The sequence below is a fragment of the Tursiops truncatus genome, chromosome 21, assembly GCF_011762595.2.
Source record: "Tursiops truncatus isolate mTurTru1 chromosome 21, mTurTru1.mat.Y, whole genome shotgun sequence".
NCBI classification, from domain to species: domain Eukaryota; kingdom Metazoa; phylum Chordata; class Mammalia; order Artiodactyla; family Delphinidae; genus Tursiops; species Tursiops truncatus.
In genome coordinates this window covers 2,983,605-3,002,523 of record NC_047054.1, presented here as the reverse complement: position 1 = coordinate 3,002,523, position 18,919 = coordinate 2,983,605, and the positions used below count along the sequence as shown (strand labels likewise).

Below are 18,919 nucleotides of genomic sequence, written 5' to 3'. Positions count from 1 at the left end.
AGGGATGGTTGGAGAACTTGTTGCTCTAGTTCATTCACATAGAAAGTGTATATTTTATTCTATTTCTATTTTGTTGGGTTCTGTTCAAAATTCCCAGAGAAAAACTTGGTCTTTTTAGGTCAACTTTTTATAGATAAAAGCAGTTTTCTTATTTACCCTGCTGGAAACCAGCTAAAAACAGTGTGGAATTTTGTTGTTTTCTGTGCTTATTTCTCTACCAAAAAGAAAAAAAAAAAACTCGCATCTTTTATATAATAAAAATTCAAGTATGTAACGTGAATTATTTCTAAATTGAACTATACTTGCCTTAGAAACCTGTATCTTTAACTTAGGCTCTGAGTTAAAATATAAAGAGGTGTCAAATCCATAATTTTATATTTTATTCCATTTTCATAATGTGAGGTATTTTCTACAATATTTAAAATTTCCATAAACTTTATCAAAATATAATATAGATTTTAAAATTGGCTGATCCATAGCTTGTTCAAGAATATTTGAATATTTTTCCAAGAATAATTTCAGACAAAAGTTTGATCCTATGATGACTGTTTTTTTGATGGATATAAACCATACCAGTTAGGTAAAGAACTCTCCTATTGAAGTAAGTTATCAGTTCGGGGTGTCCTTGAAGCCTCAGCAATTTGATAGCCATGTCTACGGCTGAGTAAATAAGATTTTACAAATATTTTTGAATATGGTCAAGTCAGTGTGAATGGTGACTCCAACAATAAACACCGTAGGTCCAGAAGGGAAATAATATTGTCATCAGTGGCACCGTCTTATAGCACTAACAAATTGATATTTCTGGGATAAATATCTATGTCACATTTTGTAAGAGTAAAATTACATTTAAAGCTATTATACCAGTTTAAATTTAAGAATTACCTGTTTTTTTCCTGATCACTCATGAATGCCTGTAATTATATTTAAAACTGAGAAGTTTCATCGGAAGTCTTTCTGTATAAGATTTCTGCTATTATTTTTTAATTTTTTTGTCTTCACATACACATGCATGCATACACACATAGTCTAAGGACAAAAGGGTGAGAAGACTCAATAATGTCATTAAAAAATAAATAGATAATAAAATTTTTATATGTATAATAAAATTACATACATATCTAGTTTTACAGAACTTGGATTTTGCTTGAGTCAGCAAAGGGAAATATTTATACATATATTTTGATCAATTCATATATATAGTCATACATATATTTTTTCCCTCAATCATGAACATATATTCATTGTGGATAATCCCCTACAAATGAAATTTTCCATCGTAAAATTTTGGACTATTTACATAAAATAATTTATCTTAAAATAATATGAGATATTTACTTATTTTCTTCCTTCTACCACAAAATTACACTAAAAACAGTTATATACCTACAAAACAGAAAAGAATATAAAAAGTTGAATATGTGATTCAATGTGCAACTTTATATGGCTATCTAGGCCATCTCAAACGCTGGTCTTATCAGCTCTTATTTGGGTTTAGACCAGAAGCTCTCCCCTGTCTTAAACTTGGGCACCATTTGGATTGACTGCTATTAGAGGGCACGACTACACCAAGGGTAAAACAGAAGGGTAGTCGTGATCCGTACATTTCTATGTCAACTCGACTGGGCTAAGAGATGCCCAGATAGCAGGTAAAATATTGTTTCTGAGTTTGTCTGTGAGGTTGGCTCCAGAAGAGATTAGTATCTGAATTAGTAGATGGAGTAAAGAAAATTGCCCCCACCAATGAGGTGGGCATCACCCAATCTGTTGAGGGTCTGACTAGAATAAAAATAATTTGTTCTAACTAGAACAAAAAGGGAGAGGAAGGGCGAATTTGCACTCTCTGCTTGAGCTAAGACATTCACCTCCCGCCCTCTTGGCTCTCACACTTTCAGAATCAGCCTGGGACTTACAGCGTCAGCTCCCCAGTTCTCAGGCCTTCAGACTCAGACTGAATTACACCACTGACTTTCCTGGTTCTACAGCTTAAGGATGGCAGATTGTGGGATTTCTCAGTTTCATAATCATACGAGCCAATCCCTATAGTAAATCTCCTCTTAAGTGCCTTTATATATCCTATTTGTTCTGTTTCTCTGGAGAAATCAGACTAAAACAGTAGTTTCAAAAACTATTCCAAGATTTCAGAGGAGTCGAAGATTACTCTCCAATGATAAATTTGATAGTTCCCAGCACATGCCCTTCAACTACTTGGGAATATTAATATATTAATTAAATATAAACTATATAATATAAACTATATGATGTAGTTTTCCTGGTTTCCCAGTATCAGAGGGGCTTACTGGACAAAGGAGTTTCTGTTCTAAAATGGAGAAAGCACCAAGAAAGCTGGAAGATGTTGATCACCTTAATACAGTATTACACAAGTGTTTAAGAAGAAGTCACAGCTATGAAAAGGGCATGGTTAAAGACGATGTCTGCAAGCTGACCTTCCAGACTTGACTCTGTTTAAGGCCTGAGATAATCAGGTGCTCTCTAAACTACTAAGAGAGCAGTAATCACCGGCCCTCTGGAGTTGAAGAAAATCTTTGGGATTTAGAGTGACAAGAAACATATGGAAGGTGGCTATTGAATGTCATTTGGACTAATACATTAAAGAGAAACAGAGTTCATTATTAATGACCTTGATTAATATTGTTAGTGAGGCGTAGAGATCCTGCAGGGCCAGTGAAAGGTAAGGAATAAAAACTTATGAGAATGATACAATTCTGGTGGGCATTTTCTAATTGTCAGGCATATGCTCAGTGTTTTACATACATTATCCTATTTGATCCTCAGAGCAACCCTATGAGGTAAATACAATATACTTATTTACCGTTACAGATAAGGAAATCTGGTCTCAGAGATTTTAAGTTCCTTGCCTTCCAACACAAAAAGCGGAAAGAGAACGTTAACACAAAGAATCTTTCTCAAGAGTCTACATTTACAACCGTGAGGTGAAAATCCTGGTTCCACTGTTTCCTAATCTTGTAATCTTGGGTAAGTAATTTAACCTCCAGAGCTTCAATTTCTTCTTCTATAAAGGGAAATGAGCATACTAACAAAAAGGGGTTTCATGAGCATTAAGTGCAAGTAGTTCTGAGAATTATATGCAATAAAGGAGGAGGATTATATGCATAAAAAATTTGTGACCCAGAGTCTAGCATATAGTGAACAATTATAAATGTCTTTTATTAATGCATTTTTAACATATATATACATATATATGTATATAGATAGATAGATAGGTTAATAATTTTTCTTTTCCCTTTCTTTTTTTTTTTTTCCTAAAGGATTTTGGCAACTAGACCATCTAATAACAATGCAACTCCAAGGTTTCCGGCAGGAGCTATAAAAGAATCCTAAGTTGCTTACTACCTAGTGACCACTAGGTTCTTTATGATCATACTGACATAGCATAGATCATATTTACAGTCCCTTTGCAAAGTTTCCTATTTCGTGTGAGTTACTAATTCCTTCTATACATATAAAATTATAATTGTTGTCTTTTACAAGATGGCCTGAGAGAAACGGGGCACTTTTAAAAATATGGGCTGTGAAATTGCCCTTGTCCTGGACTTGGGCCTAGAATCATCATTTTTTCAATTAGATAAATTTCAGAGGTAACTGTAGTGATGATGATGTGAAAATATATTTTTTTATCCTGAAAGAATCCTGAGAGTTTGTGGAAGAGGTTATATAATGAAGAAACTGGCAATTCTAAGATAATCCTAAATTTCATTTTTTCAGATCCTATACTTGATTTGCTTGATAGAAGAATAAGCTTAGGTCATAGAACTTAACAGAAATAGAATAAAATTTGTTCTTTAAAAGTTCAATTTATGTAAGCCATCTCCATTTAGGAAAAGGTTTTATTATATGAAAAATACAGAACAGATACAATTTAGTCATACAAACAAAAGCAACATCGGCATTTTTGGGGTATTTTAAATATTTGAATGCATCTGACTTTATAGTAATTCAGATAACTTTTTCCAAATAACTTCTAACTCAGCTGCTTCATAGGACCTGATACTCTGGGCAAATATCCTTGATCACTTTTTAAATGAAAAATAAATCTTAGAGAATAATATTTAAATCAAGGCAACTTGCAGAATTAGGAGCTTTAAAGGAGTAAATCAACATCAGCGTGATCTCGCCTCATTCATGTTTTGCTTGCTGTTCATTATCCAAGCTCTGCCGCCATGGTCGCTATTTATGCTATGAATTATTGTCATACTGTTAAATACAGCTTTGAAAATGACAAGACCAATCTTTTTTATTTGTCATCAACCAATCATCCTGCCTAGAACCAACAAAAGTAAATTATATTTCTGTTAAGCATTTATTGAAAACACTGCATATTATCACTCTGCTTCTTAGAAGAGGGGAACCAAACAAAGTGAATCAAACAGCCAGAATTCCTTTTTCTCAGATACTCTTTAAAATATGTATGAAATGGCCTAAACTTAATATGCCAATAAGAAACAAGAAATGAAGTTTTGATCTTCATCGGCAGAGCTGCCTCTCCCTCAGATATCCTCCTATCAGTTTCTCTTTTACTCCACAACTGAGTTCTTCCTTCAAGTGTATCTAATCTCTGACCACTACTCCCCATCTCTGCTGCTACCACTCTGGGGAGAATCACTGTTGTTTCTATGCAGATTCTTGCAGTAACCCCATAACTCAGTCCCCTCCTTCTGCTTCTGCCAGCCTGACATCTATTCTCAACCTGGCAGGCATGGTGGACACCATTAAAACAAAACCCTTCAGCTCAAAACCCTACAATGACTTCTGAGCTCTCTCAGAGCTCATCAAAAGTCAACCTAAAAGTCTACAAGGTTATGGGATCTCCCCATCCCACTCCCATTGGGGTGGGATAGCCCCACCCCAATACCACTCTGGCCTCATCTCATTAATTCTGCCCCTGGCTTCCTCTGCTCCAATTTCACTGACCTCCTTTCTGTCCCTAGGAAATGCAGTTGCTTTTACTTCAATATTTGGTCTTTCTCCTTCAGAAAACCAGTGTGACTCCCTCGCCTCCTTACACATATGGTTTCCTCTTTTGAAGCCCTCACTACACTCTTTCAGATTTCTTGCATGCGTATGCACACATGCGCACACCATCCCACTGTCTCTAGCCCCTTCATGCCTTATTTTCCCTTGTAGCCCCTTATCACCATCTAGCTTATTATCATTATACTTATTTTCCAAGAACATCTCTCTGTCTCTTACACTGAAATGTAGGCCACTCAAATGCAGGGATTCTTGTCTGTTTTATTCACTACTGAGTGTCCAGCACCTAGACTAGTGCCTGACATGTAAGAGCCACCCCTTACGTGTTGAAATGAATGAATGTGTGGCTGAAAACTTGGGAGGCTCTACCCATGACACTCTAATCAGAGTGACACATGTCCCTTTCTTCCAGGAAGCATACAAACTTAGCTACATCTGGACCCAAACTCCCCTCCTATGTCTGTTATAATTTTTCTCTGTTCAAAAGCAAACCCCTCTACCTTTGCAGTGCCCAGAATGAGTATGTACTTATGTAAATACGAGCTTTAATCTTTTGACTTCTAAACATCTTCCCATTTATTAAAGTCGTGTTAGTATTCCTCCTCCGTATCAAGTTTGGATTACAGGAGCCTATTTTAGCTAACCTTTTGCCTGTTTTAGCTAACCTCTCGGCCTCTCTGTCTTTTCATTACATTCCTTTAGAAAAAAAAAAAAAAAACAACCTAGATTAACCAGTTCTAGAGTAGACTTCCTCCAGGCTTGAATCTGGGCATTATTGGAGAATTTGGATACTCAGTCTTACTGGCAGCTCTGCAACATGACTCAGGTCAATTGTGATCAATTCTGTACTTGATATTTCTATTTGCATGTCTTAAAACACTCAAACATCTAAATGATAGCACAGCAAACATTTAGGGAAGACTTAAGATATTTCTAGTGAAGGTCAGTAAAGGATTCAGAATTAATTAAAAGCAACAATTGAACAGAGTCCAAATCTACCTTAAGGATACCTAGGAAAATAAACTCTAAGGTGTCCCCTGCATGGCATCTTTCAAGGTCTTCTGTAAGAACTTAATTAGTGGTGGAACTGAAATTTCACAGTTGATGCCCTTTAAATATTCAAACAAACAAAACTGGCAAGAAATCTCTAACAAATGCACTTATGATGTAGCTTATGATGCGCCTTAATAAAATGTTAAAACTAAATTTAACTAGTTTATTAGTATCAAATCAGAAAAATCAGAGAATGCATGTTCATTAAATTCCTAGGAACTAACTTATATCTAAAATATTTCTACAGCTGAAGCTGAAGTGTTTCTTCCTTTGTAAGATCTATTATATTTAATAACTCACCAATCTTCCTCAGTGCCAGATCTTAGAGACTTAACCCTCGAACAGAGGCAATCTCATAAAAATTAAAGGCCAAGAGTACATTGCACTCCAATTTTGTGTCACATCCCTCAGGTGCCCAGGGGTTTATTTCTCAAATCCCCTGATCATTTTGCTTTTATTGTTGAATCTCATATGATAAGGGAAAATATATCTAATCAATAAAATCAGTAAAATTTGAGAAAATCCATCACTACTATATAGCAAATGGAAAGAAAAACAAATAACCTTAAACACAAATTTAAAGTTGAATGGAATCTTAGTAATTATATAATACAATCTGATCCATACAATTGAATTATACTAGATATTATCTGATAGAGTAACTAATAGAATAAAAATCTATTGGTCTGCTCCAAACTTAGTCCAATCAATATTTTCCAAACCATGTTAAAATAGCTCAGGCTTTCAGATCTCTGCTACCAAATTAACAATTTGATCAAACCAATAGAGTAAGTTGCCAAAGAGACCAAGCCTTCCATTACCTTTGAACTTTTTTAAATTGTATTTTTGAAACTTCCTAAGGTAGATGATAGAGTAGATTTTTACTAATAATTGTGTATTTTAAAAATATAAAGTAGAATTCATCCAAATAAAGAAGAAAAAGTGTCTAATCTTCTTAGTAAAAATACGGAAAATCATCCTTTTCTCAGTCAATTGAAAAAACCCTCCATTTTATTATACATAAAAAAATTTAAAGACATATTTACATTAAGCATATACCTTTATAGATATAACAGGAAACATTAATTTGTAACTTGACTGTTTTTATTGGTAAGACTATCTAACTTGCACATGTACATGTATTCTTATTATATGTAGCCGTTTCTCCTTACTCTCCTTTCTCTGGCACTAGTCCATTATCTATAAAATATGAGTTTCTTCTACATCTGGTAAATTCTTATCTCTGATCTGACCCAGGTAAGAAATTCACAGGTAGTTCATACCCTAAATACCATAACAAAATTATAATTCTTCCTCAGTCTCCCTTCTCCATCAAGTATGTTCCCTCAAACTACATCAGATATTATCTAATATTAAGACACAAAACCATATATGTATATGATTAGGTGATTCTAAAAACAAAAGATGAAACCTTAACAGAGGATTCAATAATTAGACCTTTAGATAAATTTTTAAATTTTTCCACGAAGTCAGGAATAACTCAATATTGTGTAAAAAGTATAAAGTTAGTTTAAGTACATACTGACTTAATGCCCTATATTGTATAAAAGAATAGGCATTGTATTTTATATCAACAACAAAAAAATTCTTTGGTCTTATCCTAAAACAACTATTTTAGAAAAGTTACGTTTGCATTAAGCTACTTTAAGCTACTTTAAGATTTAATATTGTGGCGTTTCTACCTATAAAAGATTTCCATAGGTTTGAGTGTAAATATCCTACAGAATCATGTTACTCATATTAAATATAATGTTTAAGTGACATCTGTCAGAAGCTCAAAACCAAAACAAAGGCTTAAAATATAATAGCTCTTAACTGTCCTCTGTATGCCTGTTCTGTAAGTTTCCTCATGCTTCCTACAGGTAATCATGGGATGCTTAGTATAATGAATCCCTGATCTCGGGAAGTAAGGAATAACCAGTTGCAGAGTGGTCTCGTGCAAAGCATGAAAACTGGCTACAGCAGAGCACTTAAAACCATCAATTCTGGTAGGGCCCGAATGTGGTGAATTAGCTCACCTGTCAGCCAAGTGCTATGTACTGCAACCACAAGGCTTGGACTCCAGCCTCCAGAATCACCCCATGAGAGGGGCTGTGCTCCCCAGTTACAGGAATGCTGAGGAAGTAGATCAAACATCTGTAACAGAAAGGCTCCCGTCACTCCAGGAAGTGCAATGATGCTCATCCTCCCACGAATGATAAGCTGGCAAAACTGGGCTAGAGACAAGTATTTGCTGTTGAATCCCTGGCTGCAGGTCTACTGCTTCCCCAATCTCATAACTTAAGAAGTCCCTCCTCCCTCTCCCAGACCTGATGTCTGTCCCTGCTGGGTCCCTGTGCACTGAATCAGGATGCGGTAGGTACTAGGAGACCTGCATACCAGTTATGCCCCCTGCTTCTGTGAGTTTATCTTAGTGAACATGCCAGGAGGCCTAATGTGGGAAATAACTTTCATTTTTAGTTATTAAGTGGCAACAGTATGAGGTTCAGAAGATTGTGCATCACTGAGAAATCCTGGGCTTTGATATGTATGAAGTAACTGGATAGACTTTTGGTTGTAACTCTAAGGAAGGGAGGGAAAGTGTTCTAAGTGTGAGAATAAAAGTGGACACAGATTTTTCAGGGCCAGAGGATGGGCTATTATTAGCTGGTCCACCAAATTTTATTTTCACCTTTTCTATTAAGCAGAATAGTAGCCAGGAAGTAGATGCCCATCTAAGACCTCCACATCTTATACCACTATGTAGTTAGGTGTGGCTATGGGACTAATCTTTTCAAGGGGTTATGAGCAAAAGTAATGCATGCTTCTCCCAGGCAAAGGGTTTAAGATTGAAGAGTGGCTGCCCAAGCTATCTTCCCACTTTGCCTCTTGAAAGCATCCAGTAATGAGGTGCTCAAAGATTCATATAAGTGAAGTCTAGGTCACTGAAAGATCACGTAGAGAAGAGCTGCCCCCCTGAACTTTTATGTAAGCAAGTTATGTAAGCAAGAAATAAATGTCTGTGGTGTTGTGCCTTTACATACTGTATTTGTGTTTCAACCTAATTCACCCTAACATATTCAGTACTTTCTTTTTCCCTATACTACATGTTGAATTCATTAATAACCTGTACTCAAAAACCAGAAAGCACTGTGTGGATGTAAGGCTAAGAAAATAAGTGAATCTGAGATCAAGTTAATTGAAAGAAAGTTGGATTGTTTTCTTAAAGGGGCAAATTTTATACTATTTATTGTACTTGCTGGGAGACCAGATGACCCAGATTCGCAGATCTGAGAAGAGCAGCCTTAAATTGGGTAAAGCAGGAAAACACTTGGCATATCCCAAGGATACAGATCATAGGAAAAAAGTTTAAGAGACGGGGTTAGTATTAATGCAAAGAGGAAAGTAATTCTAGAAAGGTAATTCCTATTAACTGATAATCTGATTTTCCGAAACGTTAGCTGGTAACCATGTCTAATGATGAAATAATCTAGCTAATTTCAATATGAGGTGTACTTTAATATGTGAGCCATTATAAGTCACCAGCTCATTAGTTCTCACAAATATGTAGGCTTTGAAGTCTTCAATTAGACTGCAGTCTAGGATAGTTAATATATCTTTTTTTTTCTTTCTTACCCTTTCTTTTTTTTTTTTTTTTGGTAATACTTTCCCTGATTGGGCATTCATGTGAGTATTTGTGTCACATCTGCAACAATTCACACCTCTAAGATCTTGGCACTCCCACCCACATGAATGGTCTGATTTTCTCCCAGGACTCCTCTCTCAGGTTAGTCCTTCTATCAGCCTCCAGCCTCTTGGGAGCAGATCATCTGTATCATCACCATTGGACCCAGCTCTGCAGCTCCTCCACCCCTGAGCATGTAGATTATTCTCAAAAAAACAAGCTACGGTGTCTTTTGATAACTTAAAACAGATGCCCTCATTTCTCTGCTCAAAAATTCCAATGGGTTCCTGTCTCAGATTAAATGCCAGTGCATTCAAAATGTCCTCAAGTGCCTCTACTGCCCCTGAACTGTTTACAGTGTCCATCAGGTAGGCTCTTACCTCTGGGTCTTTGTATTAGCCACTCCCTCTGCCTGATCTATTCCCATCCAGTCCTTACAAATTTATAGGTAGAACATCCAGAGACCCAAGACATATATATCAGAGTAGAAACAACAATCATGCCTGCTCTCCCAGTACAGAAGTCATAGCTCTACCTTTGGACAAGGGAAGTGTAGAGCTTGATTTGCATTTGAAATCAGAAGTTTCAATTGGAATTTACTGAAAAGTTGGAATTTCCTGGAAAAGGACCCTAAAATTGTCAGATCTATGAGTTATATTGTTAAGGGAAAAGGGGTGGGGGGATTTAACAAAACATAGTGAAAAAGTGGGATTAAGAAAAATAGAAACAATTTGTTTTCTCTCTGAGTTGAAACTCCTCAAAAAACCAATGGTTTTATTTCTAGTGTCATAAATGAGGTTGAGTACGATTCTGAGTTTTAGGTTAGTTTAGAAGTGAGATAAAATATAATCTAATTTCTGGATTTCCTCAGATGGACCCAATGGCTGGTTTAAGAGTACTATAAATATTATGTACAGATATTATTCAATGATAATTTAAAGGATGTGTCAAAATCCAAATGCCTCCAGAAAGTAAGCAGATCATTTTTGAATTGGATTTAGTGTAAGAATTAGGGAATATAAGAAGTAAAACTGTTGTTACTAGTAAAACAAATCCTGTCTGAAAGAATCATTGGAGGGCTACCTCTTAGCATGCTTCAATATAGGGAATAGAGAAGTTTGGATATAGAGATATCATTTAGAAGTCTTGATACTTTTCTCAATTACTTAAAAATGTATTTATAGAGATTAAGTAAATAAAATTATATATATACACATACATACATACACATGTAAAAACAAATAGATATGAGAGAAAGAAAGAAAGGGAGGTGGAGAAAATTTACTTCAACACAGAACTAATTAGGAGACACAAACATTTACTAAAAAAATGACTTGTCCATTTAAATTCTATGACCCACTAATAAATGAATAGCAGTTTGTTTCATGATTTGAGAAGTATCTTTTTCTAAAAGAAAATTTTAATACTGGAGCCAGATTTGCCTTCAAATTTGACATAAAATCTCCATATTACAAAAGTATTTGTCTTTAATTATTCATTTATAGCTATAATATAATGTATAGTTATCTGATTGTTGTATACATTTTTTGCTTATAAAATAACCTTGGATTTCATGACTAATGGAAATAAAGTAAAATAAATAACACACTGATACTGGGTACACATAAAGTAATTTGTATTAACTTTCTTACTTAATCCACACTATACTCCATGAGGTTACATATTATTATCACCATTTTACAGAGTAATATCCTTTGATGAAGAAAGTTTATGAAGGTTTGCCAAAGTCACATAGAGAGTAAATGGTAAAGTGGGTGTATGAAACCTAGTTGCCTTACATTTAATCCCATTGTATGTAAATAAAATGTTATGTACTTTAGCTTGCCTTTAGAAAACTTTATACTTCTGAATTTGGAGTTGAATGAACCATTTAAAAACATTTAGTGCAGAATGGATTGTAAAACTGTATTTTGGGAAAAGAAAAGCAAGCTCAATCAAATGAATTGAGCTTACATGTATACTCTAAAAATACACCATTTTATGGACAGAGCACAATATTAGTCATTTTATTTTGCCATTTTAAGTTTATCTAATTTGGGCATTCTACAGTTTATGAGTCACTGTCCAGAGGCAAGAAACAGATGCACACACAAAGCATAATCAAAGAAAGTTCAATTAAGGGAGTGTGTACAAAGTTGGGGCAGGACTGAAGAACTAACCAGGGAGAGTGAAGAACCCAGCAACTATATAAATAGAGAGAAAGCGTTCGTCATCAGTCCTGAGGGGCAAAAAGGAAGAAGCTGTTAGGAGAGCTCAGCACTTACTGCAGCCCTGGGAATGGCCTCCAGACAGCTGTTCTGGCTTTGGTAGAGGAGCACAGGCCTGCCAAACAAAGCTGGAAGAGAGGAAATAGAGGAACGGAGGAAATCAGAGCCCTGCATCTCCTTGCCGCACTCTCTGACCTCCAGTGCCCCCGTTAGCCAAACTCAATGTCTTAGTCAGCTGAAGGCATGGCATACTCATGAGAAATGCATATTTCCTTTCCTATTCAATTAAAGGGCCATTTAACGTCTTTATTTTTTCACCATGACAAAGCACCTCTGTAACAGTAATGAGTAAACTGTTAAGGATTTAATATATATAATTTGTACTTCATTGTTACTATTTCAATCTTGAAAGTATGATTTTCGTTATATTCTTAGAGACAAAAATCTCCAATTTTCAAAATTGAGCAGATTTTGCACATTGGTCATTTGTGGGTAAACCTTTGGCTTTTAAAAAACTGCATTAAATGATTGATTAAACGGAGTACTTAAGCTGGCATCCAGTAGACACAAACTCAACTGTATATACATTTAATGATTTAAAACAAGTTCCTCAAAAATACATATGGAAGAACCATATTTTACCTGATCTGGTTGAAAATCCGATAGAATAATTATTTGTATTGATGATTATTATGTTAGAGTTTGCCAGAGATTTGTAGGGAAAATTATCTTTCATTCTGAACATCTACAACTAAAAATAAGTATATGCCTTAAAACTCATACTTTATTTTTCTTACAGTTTTCAAGTCAAAATATGTAAATAAATGTATTTAAGATATTTCTATACATTTGAAAGTCAGATAAACTTACCTTACAAATTACTGTAGTGTAATTTGTAAATCGTAAGATAAATATTTTTGGCTCTAAAATGCTTGTGAAAGTATTGTAAGCCAACTTAAATAACATGTTTTAAAACTTATTAGAAAAAGAATAACATTTTATATTTCTTAAAAACATAGTTTAAAAACAACCACAATTGTGGAATTCTCTCTTTTTGATTACCTAGAATGTACTATTGTGATGTGGATGAATGTTAGTTTAAAGCTATTTTCTCTCTCTCCAGTTGGAAGTCCAAGGCCTTAAATATATATATATATATATATATATATATATATATATATATATATATGTGGCTGTACTATGCAGTACTGTGTTAGCAATCTCTTCTGAGCACTTGTGAATAAATACCTGGGAGATCTTAACAACACTATCCATGTATATAAATACACACTTAACTTCACACATGATTTTTTCTTAAATGATCTAATAGGACAGTGTTAAAAGTTTAGGAGTTTCTTGAAGAAAAAAAAGAAATCACTTTTGTGATTTTTTCACAATTATGTTGTTTTTGTCCAAAGTTTCCTTAGAGACAAAAGACTGTACAGTGTCTTGAAAATCTTATAAGGCAATAGTCACATCTTTTTTTCTTTTTAATTCCTCTATTTTAGTGGGATCTTACTCCATTCTTACTATTATTGAGTGGATTTTGTTTTTCCTCTGGTTGTTTATATGACTATTAAACAGCTTTACAGAAAATACTTTTTACAAAATAAAATAACTCATTTGTAAATTTACTTGACACTTGATAAATAACTGAAGTTTTGACTGATTTGTCTAGCTATTTAACTAAACTGATTAAATCTGTTTGGTTACATATCAACTTAGTAGATAACTAAATGAAGAAATGGCTATCTGTCTCAGTGACCACACAATTTAAATAAACTAGTTAGATAATTTAATTTTATTTCAATGAAAAATGAGTAAAAGAAAATTGTTTTTGTAATTCAGACCAAAAAAATTAAAAACCAAACTTGTGGGCTGTCATCACATTGATTTAGCATATTTAATAGCTTTAGGATTTATTTTTGATTATTTCTGGGTTTTCTAATATTTACGGAATTAAGAGCTACCTGTCAATAGTAAGTTAATGTATAATTCCTGTACTTTAAATATGAGTATGAAATAATTTTAAATTGTACCAATTACAATGTTTGTCAAGTGTAAATTAACATTAAGACCGTTTCATATATTCCCATTTTTTTTCAAAAAGCAATTATAAGAAGAAAAAAAAAAGAACAGAAGAAAGGTTGGATGACTGTAATGAAGTAATGACAGAGTTGTGTCTTCTAGCTGACTCTTCACATTCTTCAAATGTGAGTGCCACGATTATATAACAAGAAGGAAAAGAAAATGTTTCTTTACAAATAAAACCTTAAAATGAATATCACCTCAATTATAGGAGCATTTTTAACTCAGTTCTTAGAGAATATATAAACCATTGAGGATATATAGTTTTAAGTGGGAGGAAATATGATACTATTAAATATCACATAAATACCTTTTTTACTATATTGCCTTATTTGTAAACCCTTTCTTCATTTTTCATACTCATGGTTCACCTGGGTCAGGAAAAACTACATAATACATAAATTGGACATGCACACAAGAAAAATAAATTGTGCTTTCATTTCTGAATATGAAGAGACAAGTTAAAGTAAAAACATCCTTATTGAAAAATAAAAATAACTTCTACTTAAGAAGTATCTCCTGCCATTGGATCCCTAAGTGTTCTGTATACCCTAATATACACTCATACTACCCTGGAAATATAGAATTGTAGTATAATGACTGTTCATCAGATACATAGAACCCATGTTTCTATATTTTGACATAGATGAGATCAATTCTATTAAAAGTATGTGGAAATAAAAGGAAATTTCTTCAGTTAACCTATGTAAGACTCGTATGGTATAGAGATAGCTAAAGTTTTACACTGATTTTTTTTTAACTTGATATATTCATATTGTTACCTTAGTCTTCCAGTTGATTTTGTTGATAAAGATCAAATGAAATGGAGGTTATATTTGTTTTTTCATTAATTATCATTTCAGTTGTCCATATTTGCAATTTCAAATATTAGGGTGCTCCAGTTTCCTTACAATCCCTGCCCAGGTGGCTAATTGCATCATTTAGTTAATGTACAATGAATTAAAGAGGGGAAAATGTTAGCATAATTATCTTATCACTGTAAAAATTGGTGACATTTTCTTAAAAACAAATTAGGTTTTATGTTAATAAAATAGAAAAGTACATTTTTTTCTTAATCACAGACTATATATTTAACAAGACTAAAACATTTTTTGTGAAACCTAATACTGAGAATTAGTAGACCTTTTAATGGATGCCTTTGGTGGCAACACTCATTTTTTTTTCTAGAAGAGAAGCTGCTCCAAGGAGTCAAAGTTTGGTGGCTGCACATTAAGGAAAAGGCATGGAGAGTCTTAAAGGGAACCAATCCTACCATAAGGAGGAAGGAGAGTCTAGGTTGGAGATTCCTAGAGCATAAACTTGGGGTTCAAGTCTGTAGGACTATTACACTGATCTTAGGGAGAAAATTAATCACAGAAGCCATGGATATCAATCCATCGGAATGCACAAGAACAGTTTTCAATGTATGTAACAGCACCAAAGCAAATGCACCATGAAGAAATTAGGTTCTTCATTTTGCTGTCTTCCTAGAACATGGAAGAACTGAGCTCTTGAGACTAAGAAAACAATTTTTGGACACACAGGAACTGGTGGAGGTGATATTAGTATAACTATTTTTCAGGGTCAGTGGTGCTTAAGTGTTTACTTAGAAAAGTAAATGAGATACAACTGTATTTGAATCCTGTGTTCGTGAAACTCTATATCTATTATAGTCTATTATACAAGGTATTCTGTTACAGTTAGCCCTGATTTAACTCAGCAAATGTTTATTGAACATCTATTATGTATCAGACATTTTAATAATACTCCATAACCTGTAATACATTTCACCAGTCATTTTTCATCGACAAGCCCTGCTTTGTTCAAGTTTAAGCTAATTCATTTCTGAATTGCTTCAACGTGTTTTTTAAGGTCAAAATGACACCTAAATATATTGTCAGTTTCTACTCCCTGTATTATAGACACTTTAAAGTATCCACTTAGCTATGCTCCATTTTTATTGTCCTAATCATGATATTATTCTATCAAACATGGTTTCACCCATTGTTAGAGATGCTTGTATCCTTATAGAAGACATGGTGATTGTGCCCACGTGGCATCAAATCTTTTGGATAAAAAGGAAAATAATTTCAATTATCCAGATGTTGAGTTTATATAATCTTGTGTTGCCAAATAAATTTTTCTTTATTCTGAAAAGCTTTAATTTGAGAGAATGGAGACTTAAATGTCAGACCCCAAATATTTCTTAGCCCCAGTTTAATACACAGGAATTTGTGTTAAGTTGTAAAGAAGTTATTTCAAAGGTGAACTGATGCAGAAAGGCAAAACCTGATACTTCACAACCACAGCCAAAAGAAAATAATCATTCTATTACCATACAAACAAAGGGATTTTCACTTAAACATTCTGTCTTCAAGAATATATTGACAGGTCCTAAATCACCTTTTGTTTACCAACATGTAACAATGCTTTCTTCTTCTTACAAAATAAAAATTAATTAATGAGAGTCACTCCTTATCAAAAATATATTAAAGGACACTTAGCCTGTTTAAAATCTTTTCCTGTTTGCTCTGAAGAAGGATGACCATTGATAAGTAATTCAGGGATCAACTGAATCCATATTGGAACAAAGAGATCCCCTTACGTATATGCATTTAAAAATCTCCTTCTCTCTCTGCTGTGTTCTGGGTGAATTTCTGGAATTATTCTCCAGTTCCCTGCTTCTCTTTGTGTACATCGTAGAGTTTATTGTCTCTATCTAGGTCATTTAACTCACTTTATGAACATTTTTCAATTATTTGCAATTCATTAATTTTTCTTTTTTTTTTAATTTTGGTAAGAACACTTGACAGGAGATCTGCCCTTTTAACAAATCTTTAAGTATAAAATACAGTATTGTTAATTACAGGCACAGTGTTGCACAGCAGATCTATAAACTTATTCATCTTGTATAACTGAAACTTTATACCCGTTGAATTCTAACTCATTATTTTTCATATCCACTTTCCTTGCTTCATTTCTCTTGTCTTTTAAAAATAATTTCTTTTCCTTTTTTATAAATGCTATTTTCACTTACATTTTGAAAATCTTGAGCACGTAGGTTTCACAGTCATTTTTAGATTGCTTAACTCTTCTTTTAGTGAATTTGTCTCTTAATTGTTCATTTTGTTGGCTAATTTTCAAAGGTTTCCTCATAGATTTTGGAATTTTGGTTTGCTTCCTTAAGTGGAGTGAATTTTCTCTCTCTGCCTTTGTAATTTTTGTTTGTTTCTTTCTTTCTTTCCTCCTTAGGACCCCCCTGGGTCCCCAACCCTGGGCCATATTTGCAGTTGTTCTATTAAGTGTGGCAATATTGTGGGCTCAGGAGCTAAGTCAGCTGGCTGGTATTGATGAAGCCTCTAGTCAACTTCCTCCTACATTCCCAGACAAGCGGATTCACAGAAGCCCTGGTTCCAGGTAGGAATCAGGAGGAGAACTTTTCCGCCTCCTTTCGAGGGCAGAGGGATTAATAAGTCTCTAATTCAGGCAGTGCCTCTGGCTCCAGTTCTACATGTCATATTGGCTGATTTAGGTTCTCATAGCCCTTCAGAAGATGAAACCCCAGGCCACCTTTCCTTGCTTCGATTCCCAGAACAAGCCTGCAGATCTAGTTTCATTTATTTTGTTTGCTTGCTTCTGTTCCGTTTCTTGTTCATATACATTTTTATTTTTTGACTGTACATTTTTATTCTATTCATTATTGCTATGTATTTGAAGCAGAGAAAGAACTCAAAGCGTGAACTTGCAATGCCATATAGATTAGGAGTTTCCTTAGCATAGAAATTTTATACAAAAAGGTACCAGTACTAGCTTTGCCTTTGCTCTTTACATAGAAATCATAATAATTACTTAAACAGCTTTTCACAGTGTTTCAGACCCTGCATCTTTATTTCGAAGAGCCTCACCATTTGGAAAGAATGAACATTAAGTTTGTTTCTTACTGCTCATACCTTTTTCTACCACTAAATATTTGTTTTTTTTTATGCAAAAAGAGTGGGATGGTAAAGCCTAGTTATTAGAGAATGACATTCAGGAAAAAATCCAGTAGTTATTAACCTGTTAACCTATTACTTGTTATAGTTCTATTCTAAACATAAAATTCCTGCCAAGGTTTCATAAGTTCTGTATTAGATGTCTTATACTGTTTCATATGTCATTCTTCTTTAACTCAAAAATGTTAAAAGTGACCTTAAAGTGACACCATCTATGTTGCCTGGCTTTGTTTACGTGAATAGCCTCAGGATTTGTGCATGTTGGAGATTCTGACAGCTTTAATTATTCTACACATTTAACTGGTGAGAATTTAATTATTCTAGTGTTCCCAGAGGGCTGATGACATAGGTGAGATATTAAAAAATAAATAAATAAATGAAGGTATGTACAATCTGTGACGCCTTCAGTTTGTGGCCAGGAATATTTTAGAGCCCATAGAATATATCTTTTAAAATCTCCATTTAGCAATTCTTTAATTTTAGTAGTTACCAGATTAGTATCTAAAGGTAACTGAATACAATCTATATATAATATAGATTATTTATTATATATATTATATATTAATATAACATATATAGTTTTTAAATATATGTTTAAAATATTTTAATTTTGAATTAATTTCAGATTTATAGAAGATTCACAAGAACACTTTTTATGTATCCCTCCCTTCACTTAGACTCCTAAGTCTAAATGTCCTAAGTCTTAAATGTACGTTGCTTTTGTGATGTGCTTTTATCTTTAAATATTTCAATGAGAGTTTCCTAAAAATAGGAACAATTTTGTTACTTAACCCGGTACAATGATAAAAATCAAAAAATTAACATTAATAAAAATAGTATTATCTAATCTGCATTCCTCA

The 18,919-nt window shown here is 33.8% G+C and overlaps 1 long non-coding RNA gene across 1 annotated transcript; it reads left to right on the top strand.

Annotated features, from left to right (window-relative positions):
* The first annotated feature begins 2,853 nt into the window (after positions 1 to 2,853).
* Positions 2,854 to 17,457, top strand: LOC141277481 (uncharacterized). Its single transcript, XR_012328935.1, has 3 exons — positions 2,854 to 2,997; positions 14,090 to 14,192; positions 17,320 to 17,457. It is a non-coding gene; the product is annotated as an uncharacterized lncRNA (long non-coding RNA).
* Positions 17,458 to 18,919: the final 1,462 nt, after the last annotated feature.